The sequence below is a fragment of the Lygodium microphyllum genome, chromosome 29, assembly GCF_053477565.2.
Source record: "Lygodium microphyllum isolate KBCC chromosome 29, Lygodium_microphyllum_v1.1.10, whole genome shotgun sequence".
Taxonomy (NCBI): Eukaryota; Viridiplantae; Streptophyta; class Polypodiopsida; order Schizaeales; family Lygodiaceae; genus Lygodium; species Lygodium microphyllum.
In genome coordinates this window covers 53,527,931-53,533,930 of record NC_141163.1, presented here as the reverse complement: position 1 = coordinate 53,533,930, position 6,000 = coordinate 53,527,931, and positions in this window count along the sequence as shown.

The window sequence follows — 6,000 nt, the reverse complement described above, 5'->3', positions numbered from 1 at the left end:
TTGATACATCTAAACCCCGAGATTGACCCCAAAGGCTACGTAGAGCTAAAGGCACATCACAAATCCATCACTGGGCTAAAATTTAAAGCACGTAGTTCAAAATTTGGCTATAAACGGTCCTCCAAATTGTGCATGGCTTTTACTGTAATGGCCCTGCGGGCCGGGGGGGACTGCCCCCCCTGGACCCCTGCAGAGGCCCCCTCCGCACCTCCCCCGAGTAGGTTGGAGAGAAAACGCACGCCGTGACAGGTCTTCCAAATTGGACCCTAGTATAACAAGGGCTCTACATGAGCAAGGATTCTCCCTTGCAAAAGAGCAACCAAAAGCCCGTGCCCGAATAGAGACAAACAGAGACCCTAGAACCTCAATGGGCCAATCTAGCCATTAAGGGCAAAAAGGCCACACCATGAGAACACAAAGACATTGTGTTCGCACCATGTCTAGTCAGAGCGGAATGCAACATCAGCAAGCTGCAAATGCCGAGAAGACTAGACATGAGACTCTTGACGAGAGATGTACCTTGAATAGCACATCACTGACGATCCAAGACAGCAATGGAGAATCCACATCTAGTCGTGCAGTCGAGAACTCAAGGGCATCTGTCAAAAGGCTTAAATTCACAAGCCAAGACCCGGAACATGAGGACATAGTGCCACCTGCTTATCTTAGGGTCAAACTCACCGCGAAAAGAGAGCATACTATCGATGCTCTGATTGATGAAGGAGCAGATTTCAATATCTTGACCTATGAATCATGGACCCTACTAGGCCAACCAGAGCTCACGCCGACTAGTGCAACTCTAGGCCCTTATGGGGGACACCCACAAGCACTCCTAGGGAAGTGCAAAATCCTTGCGACAATTGAAACGGAAAGCTTGCCTATCCTATTTCATGTTCCTGCAAAAAGTGCTAGCTGCAGGAAAGAAACCCTCCTAGGAAGACCCTTCAAAAGGGCAACCAAATGTGAGGCTGACTATGTAGCACAGAGGATACACCTGACACTACCGAGTGTGAGGATAGTCACCACCTTTAGCAAGGGTGACCTCATCAAACCTCAAGGGAAAGGCAAGGAAGGTGATGACATAACAATCAAGCCTACAAACGAGGGCAAGGATGTGTTGGAAGAGTTGATACAAGCACAGGTCGAACAACGAGAACCAGTGAGTGGGGCCATGCTGGAAACAAGAAGGTCAAGAGACAAGGCCAAGGACAGGGTTTGGACTCACAAAAATCGTAGAAGACCACGAAAGAAGCCCAAGCCTTATAGGCGAATGCATCGATGGAGAGCTAACACAACGCCGCAATGGATATCCAAAGTGTTGCTTTGTGCTCGAGAGTATTATGCAGGCAACCAATGGATTTGGGTACCAAAACCCCCTGCTAAACCGCCTCTATCAGCTGAAGGCCAGAGTGCATCAAAAGCATGGAACAAGAGGAAATCTAAGAGAAACTCTAGGTCTCAAGGCAAGGAACCAGACATGATTGTTCGAAGGAAAGAGCCCCAGCCTAGCAGGCTAAATAGACAGATGTCATACGTAGCCATTGAGTAGGCACAAAAATTGTTAGTGCCCAAGGAGCCTTTGATTTCCCAAGGGGAGAACAAGCATCATAGGCACAACATTGTTCAAGGCAAGGCTGATCGCTCAACAAAGTAAATGGCACAATCGTCTAATAGCCTCGAGCAAATCATTCAGCGAGTGCCAAGTCCACCTAAGAGTCCTAGATCTCCTACATCCTCTTTTTCCAAACGGACACAGGAAGCACAACAATGGTTGTCAAGGGAAACTGCTCAATTCCAATCTCTATCTCCATCTAAGCTTCAAAATGTCCAAGAGGTGGGACATGGCTCCATCTGTAGCTCTCGACCCAAGGATATGCATGAGCAACCTAATGTGACCAGATCAACTCATGATCGATCTACACAGATGAGTGCTCAAAGGCCAACAAAAGATACCACCACTTCTGAGCGCCCTAGGGACTTGACACCGCAATGCACCAAGGGTCGCCAGCCCACTAAACTAGCTGCTACTACTTCCAATCAGGGACCACAACAGTCACAGCCCTTGGCTGTGACAATGCCCCTTTGTGGAATGTGTCCTTAGTAGTTTACCTGTGGAGGAGGTGTCGCAACCAAATCCCTCGACAACTCCAGCACTTTCAAAGTGCCTAAAGCCTAGGATGGAGGAGTCAAATGCAAGGGAGTTGGTTGAAAAGCTAGACTCTCCGAAAAGAGCGGCAGTTGTGCCCTCACAACCAGGCAAGGCTATTCAGCAAACCACGGCTATGTCCCATAAGGACACACTAGAGAAGGGAAATGCTGAGGCCTGACCAAGCACATCAACGGTCGATATAGGCCAGGGTCCTGAGTCATTGAGAGAGGCACCTTCATTGACCAAGAAAAAGAGGAGAAAGTAGAGAAAACACCAACAGTCGCAGGTGGTTGTGGACCTCAAGAACATTGAGACGAAGGGCGCTGGAGAGCTGATGAATAAAGCATCGAGTCCATCCACCAATGAACCCACTGAAGCCTCTTCTAATAGCAGTGAAACCTCATATACATCTGTGTGCTCTGACAAACCAAAGCAACAGTTGCCATCAACAGTTGCTTGCAACACTCTATCCACTGACAATAGAACTCACATTGATCAATCAAGAGTGGATACAATGCTATCACAATAGGGTGACAAATCTATACCAATCACATCCGAGAAGAATCATGACGAAATAGCAGCAAAACCTCATGAGAAATGTGAGAACCCCAAGAGCATAAGAAATCCTAGCGTTGACCAATCTTGCTCATCTAGGCCTGAGCCCCCAGCCATGCTAAAGCCTAAGGAAACTCTTAGAACTTTGCATGAGATAGCAACCGAGCAAGCCCTCGTTGAACATAGAAGTGTCGCAGAATGCTTAACTGAGTTGGAGGCTTAGCTCAAAGTGGTCGCACGTGTCTACATCCTTGCGGACATGGGCACGATCCCCAAGGAGCAGTTTGGAGATTACTTGACCTTTTCTCTATCATGGGAAGAACAAGAACATCTTAACGGGCACTACGACAGGCTCCTGCATGAACAGATGCGCCTCATCTCTGACGAGGAGGCTGACGAACTACGCTTAACCGTCACGTTCAATGAAGTGCTCTGTCGACCGAATCTCGTAGACATAGAGCTACTAAAGCGACTGTTAGCAGGCCAGAGTCAATTTGAGCAGCGTTGGTGCGAAAGCCGCGTTGTAATGGCCGAACTAGGGGCTCAGATCATGAGTCTCAGAAGAGCGATTGGCCAAATGGCGGTCTCAAAGAGACCCAACCTACGTGGCACCAACTTCCCTTCGAGTGCTCACTGACATTCGGGGTACGGACTTGGCTGGGACTAGGCTACAGGGCCCTTTGATTGATAAGGTTCTCACTGAGGAGGAGTTACATATTGCCAGTAGACTCGGACAAGGTTCCATGCTACTCGATGTGGCAAAATATCTATCAGTATTGAGTAAGCTGCCACGAATACTAGATGCGTGTGCCACGCTCTAGTACAACCCTGAGTTCTACAATTGGTTTCTATCCTCGTGAGGTGACATGGATTCGTATCTATATATATATATATGTATATATAAACAATGATTTTTGTGTCACCCTGTATAGATACTATCAACACACACAAGCAATGATAGTCAAGCACAAGAGAAGAGTTGGGTTTGACAGGCTAAGCTCCTCAGGTCCTCCTCTCATCACACTTTTAAAAGTCGTGTGACCATTCCCACCTCCAAGTGAAGGGCATGCAACCCTCATTACTGCCATAGGAAGCCTTGACCAATGACTCTGATGGTGTAGATGGGGTACCGTCCCTTTCTATACACCTTTCCCCCTTTCTGCTCTATCCTTTTGAGGAGGAGCCCTGCCTAAATCCATGACCGCAGCTGATGTAACTCGGCATGAACCAAGATCTCATAATGGCAGGAGGCTAAATATACATCACGGGGGCCATCCCTCTACAACAAGCACTACATGCCCTACCCCTCCCCTTCTCATCCTATGCGCTTGATAACCCGCACTATAATCCCTTACATATGAATGGTCTTATCATTAGACAAATCCTAATCCTTGATTTGCATCTTACAGGTCCCCCGCGAGGAAAACATGGAGAACCAAGGGCAGCTAGCTTGCAAGGACGCTCTCCGCAGCCGATGGGAACATGCAGCACACGCCCCTTCGCCACTGCGCACGTGCCCACTCTTAAAAGGTATGCCAAGAAACGTGGCCCCAAGCGACACCTCCCCGGATGAAGGCCGAAGAATCCGCGAGCCAGGGGAGCGGACGCTCAGGGAGGCACACAAAATGTGGCAACGCTAGTTGCACAGATCCCCGACGCACGCTTGGGCACCAGGTGCTCACGAAGTGACAAGGCGGCTAGGGATAGGGCAGAATTTAATGAATTGTTTAAAGACATTCTGGAAATGGTAGCGGCCCGGGACTACACCATTCATGTCCCGATCGACATGTTCCCTGCCCAACCCCATGGGAGTCCCGCACTAGCACCGCCCCGGGTGCCTAGCCAACTAGACTCACCCCGCCTAGTACCTATCGACTAAGCCCCTATGCTGTACAAGTGGCTTGGCAAGTCATCATGCCATAACTTTTTGTTTTTGATGAGTAAAGGGGCAAGATCCCCACTTGTGTACACTTCCTTCACCTACCGTTAATGTATGCGACCTTAACAAGTAATGGGATAGGTATCATAGCATTGTGAAAAAATTGTATTAACATGAGTGCATTGGTCCGACGTACTTAACGCAAGCGAGCATGTACTCTCAAGAAGTGACAAGTTGATGCAGAATGACACAAGTCAATGTATAGAAGCGTTTTATATCCAAGTCACCACAAGACCACCAACCCCACAAAGAACCATTATGGAGGAAGTGACAGGAATACCAAGAAACAAAAGCCATGACAGAACCGCCACTAGATGAGAACCCAAGGATACCTCTGCAGAAAAAGCACATATCACCAACTGAGCATGGCCAAAGATTACCTCCTCCTTCTTGGCCAAACTCTATGTTCGGGCAGGAGCCACACTCTCAATAAGGGCGAACGTCTCTTCATCATCCAGCATTCAATTCGCATGATGCTTTGCCCTTGTCCATGCACAGCTCACTCCAAGTGCTACCTCAATTGTTCGATGGCTCACATGTTACAAAGAGGTTTGCAATATCTCAAGTGTATCTCTTCATCTCAACAACAGTTCCTCTAGCATCAAGGGTAGTGACACCATCTTCTCTATAATATCCATTCTTCATAGCCTTTGGATTCCAGCATTTCTCAATCCAAATGAAAGGCTAATAGCCTCAATGTATGGCATTGATTGTATTCATTTTTTTTCCACCAAAAAAAAAAAGAGAAAGAAAGAAAGCAAGAAAGAAAAGAAATGAAAAGAAAAGGAAAAAAGGAAAAAAGAAAAAAAAAAGAAAAAAGAAAAAAGAAAAAAAGCACATACAATCATAGCACCGCACCTAGGGGTCCTCAAATTAGGTACGTCCAGTGACCTTGGTCGGCTGGCTCCGTCCCTAATCCCCTAGCCCTTTGTATATCCCCCACAATTGGTCAGGGCACATTAAGGGCAGGACATACCTAGGGAGCTCGCCTCGCCTATGGTTAGACCTGTCACCCTCGACCACTTGCACAATTCTTTTGCACTCCATCTCAATGCCATTACAATCAATAGTGGTAAGCACGGCATGAAAGACAATGGAAAAGTACACCATACTTTTCAAGCATTATGAGTAGCCACTAGCCACCAAAAGCTAAGACATCACAGAGCTTAATTATGCTACATTGCCTTGACAAGACCATAATGATGTCTCAAGCAATCTTCAAGTGTACTCCCTGTCTTCATCGACAAATTTTTCAATCAACTAAGCCCTTGCTTCACTGACCCATTGCTATATAAGGAACCAATCCGACAGTCTTCTAGCTAAGTAATACCTAAATATGCACGAGCACTCACATAAT